The following is a 3387-nucleotide window of genomic DNA, read 5'->3' as shown; positions in this document are numbered from 1 at the left end:
TTTCAACCAGATGGAGTCCTTAAGAAAACTTGCTTGGCTAATATCAGAACCATTTTTTTGTTGCCAAAGTATTTCTGCAAATGATTATAATTTTTTTGCCATATGCAGATATATGGATTTACTGTAGAATATGTAATACGAAAATTGATCACAATATCATTTGGGGTTCCTGAAAATAGGATTGGGCCATTTCACAATTTCAAGATATGTAACTTGGCACTGTTAACATTCAATGTGATCATAACTATTTACAATAGATTGATAATAATACAGCTCTATCTTTCAAATGTTTTATTTTAATAGTAAATACATAACTTATCTGATTTACACAAATTCTCTGTAGAACAGCTCCCACAACAATTTATATGACGGTCGGCTATCAGTGGATTCTAATGGATGTTGGATCTCTTCAGAAATAAAACACGCCATGCTAGATTTTACTCACTGTGTTAAAAAAAAAAAGATTTCAAATCATCTTCATCAATACAGTGATACCAGAACAAAAGCAGTGGGGATTATAGCACACTATCTATAATCACTATTGTAAAATGTTATGATTACTTGCACAAAACCTTGCCACATAGCAGATGTAAGGAGAATCCTGTCCGTTGAAATTTTCAAATGTTGTGAAACAGAAATGCATGTGTGAAGTTGTCTTCTATGTTTCCCTGTTTCTGACATGCCTTCTTGAAGTTGACGGCTCATCTCACTACTGCTGATGATCAATATGATGATCAGATGATCATATATCAATGAATAACTCAGCGACGGGATTGGCAGACGTCAGTATAGAAAGCAGCTTAACAAACTCCAACCAATGATGGCATACATCCCCCTACTCTTAAAACCCTGCCCTGGGTTTTGTCTGTCTAGCTGTCTGGTTAGGTGAACTTTCTGCACCAATTTGCTTTGTGTTTATATCTTAACATAATCCAGACTACTACATATACAGTATACTACTAGAATAAGTGTTGTTTTATGAATTTCTTTAGCACTGTTTATAATGTGACCATCCATTTTTTTTAAAGACCTTGAAAAATAGAAGATGAGGACACTGAAACTGAACTGGCAAAAATCCATGATGGCAACAGTACATACAGAGACTTTTAATGCGGGCAAGCTCAAAGAAATACGCAGATACCCGGAGAAAACAGAAGCCTCACATAAATAATGTGACAAGTGTGCTTGAAACTCCTACTGCTTTTGCACAAAGAGATAATCAAGGTCTTGACAGTGATACGAGTGGCCATTACTCTCAATGTATCACGGCTCTGACCCAAAGAGACCTCAGATCCTTGGAACTGATTGCTATTGTGAAATGCCATTTATTTAGTGTGAGCCTCTTTTGATTAAATCAGGGCAAGACATGGGAAGAATTACTGAACAGGCTTCTGAAAAACTGCCTGTACATTTCTGGTTTTCATTGAAAGACAGCAACGATAATTTAACCCAGTTGCGAGCTTGTCTTCTCATATCTGGGTTTCATTTCTATACTGTTCTGAAGTGATGGTGGTACTTCAATAAGACGATGATTTGTGCCATTGGTCACGGTCCCATGGTGCACTACTTGAAATATGGATAAATATGAAGGAGTTCTGCACACTGTTTATAATAAGCTTAGTTTCCGATATATTTCTTGCCATAGAGTATCTAGATGTATGGAGCTTCTTTCTCAATACACTGCAAGAGCAAAGTTTTACTTTCAGTTAGAACGTCTGGAAAACTTCTCCATTCAATAAACAGTCACATAATGGCCGATTGCTGTATGAACTAAAAACATTTAGAGAGCTGTGATCAGTGTGGATACATATCAATCTGCTGTGTTAGTGCACCAGATTAATACACAACTGGAGGGGACACAGGTTATCCTGAGATCCAGATCAATCTAGCAGGGGTGGCAGTGTGTCCACTTTTTTTTCCCCTTTTCAATAGAGATGAGATACCTTTTCAAATGGCACTCTGTGATTAAGACAACTTTCCTGAGTTTACGAAAGTTAAAAAAAATAAAAACACAAACACCATACACTCACTCTCTGTCTCTTTCACACACATACACACACACATACACACACAAGCACTCAGAAAAGAAACATGAGATAATATCAACAACACTTGAAGCATGTCTTTACATATCATGACTCCTTTTGACAGCTTTCTCACTGAGTCTTTGGTCACGTTCTAAGACACACTTTCCTGGAGTCAGAGATGGGTGCCGTGGCGATGGGAGGCAAGGTGATGGGAGTGCATGGGGAGGGAAGTGGGGGTGGAGGGATTTGGAGGGGGGGGGGGGGGGGGGGGGGAGTTGCTGCTCTACGCTGTAGAGAAGTTTGACCTGATGGAATCTTCTCGAAGCTGCCGGTGCTTTCCAGCGTTGCACTCCTCGCGCTGCGTCCGCCGCTCGATGGTTATCCTGTAATTCTTCCTGCAGGACAACAAACAGCGCCCGAGATTGTTTGAGATACAGCCGTCCCTGGATATATATACATGAAAATCTCCCTTTGTTTGCATGAGCGTAACTCAATTCTGGTATTTGCTTGAAAACCCCACAGCTCCAAGATGAATACAATTTCTTCTAAACATTTACGTAGTGGGACCACCAGTTACAAAACCCCACAGTCATACTCCATCTTTGCAACTGTTGTCTACAGGACCAGCAAAACTCTCTGTTAGTGCATCTTGCAAGAAAATGACAGTGCCGTTTAGAACCTCTTGGCTATGAAATGCACGCCAACATTTAGTCTATTTACACAACAGTATGCAAAAAAAGACTTGGGAAGAATGCCTAAACATGCAAACAAGCAAGCATGTAATGCATTTCCTGGTTTGCATCTTACCTAAAGAAGTAGAATGCCATCAGTAAGGCTGTGCCAAGAAGCGCTCCAACTATGATACCAGTTACTGCCGATACCCCTAGTCCACCTGCTTAGGGGAGAAAATGAAAGTTACCAGTAAGGAAAATTGAACCTCTGTAATTTGTGGACCACGATGGTGGCCGTGGTGAGCCGCTAATGTGAGTAGCAGAGATAATTTACATGATGACATGTCGGGGTGGACGGGATCTAACTGAGATCTGTGCCTCCCGTGCAAGAAGAACTTGTCACTGTTGAAGCCTGGCATCTTCTGGAAGCTTTCGTTGACCCCAAAGTAGTTTAGGACGATCTGTGTGAGGGACAAGCAGAAACAGAGTCAAGGATGTCCATCTTCACCTTCCTGAGAAAAACTTAATCATCAGCAAAACAGAGGTAGTTGATCAATATTTCAAGAAAAGACATGCATACATTTGTAAGGTCAAGTGTTGAAAATAAAATGTGGTGGTCACTTTGAAGGGAGAGGAATGTATGTTTCTTACCTCATGGGTTCCAGCTTCATGATCTGTCATAGACATGA

General features: G+C 40.2%; 1 protein-coding gene across 1 annotated transcript in view; it reads left to right on the top strand.

Moving 5' to 3' along the window:
• The first annotated feature begins 1306 nt into the window (after nt 1–1306).
• polk (polymerase (DNA directed) kappa) overlaps nt 1307–3387 on the top strand; it is an 8298-nt gene continuing 6217 nt past the window's right edge. Inside the window, exons 1-2 of the mRNA XM_031570672.2 lie at nt 1307–1313; nt 2550–2553. The gene's annotated coding sequence lies outside the window, so the exon portion shown is untranslated. The remainder of the gene's footprint in view (nt 1314–2549; nt 2554–3387) is intronic.

This window comes from Clupea harengus, chromosome 7 (genome assembly GCF_900700415.2).
Source record: "Clupea harengus chromosome 7, Ch_v2.0.2, whole genome shotgun sequence".
NCBI classification, from domain to species: Eukaryota; Metazoa; Chordata; class Actinopteri; order Clupeiformes; family Clupeidae; genus Clupea; species Clupea harengus.
The sequence above is the reverse complement of the archived record's forward strand: the minus strand, read 5'-3'. Positions and strand labels throughout refer to the sequence as shown.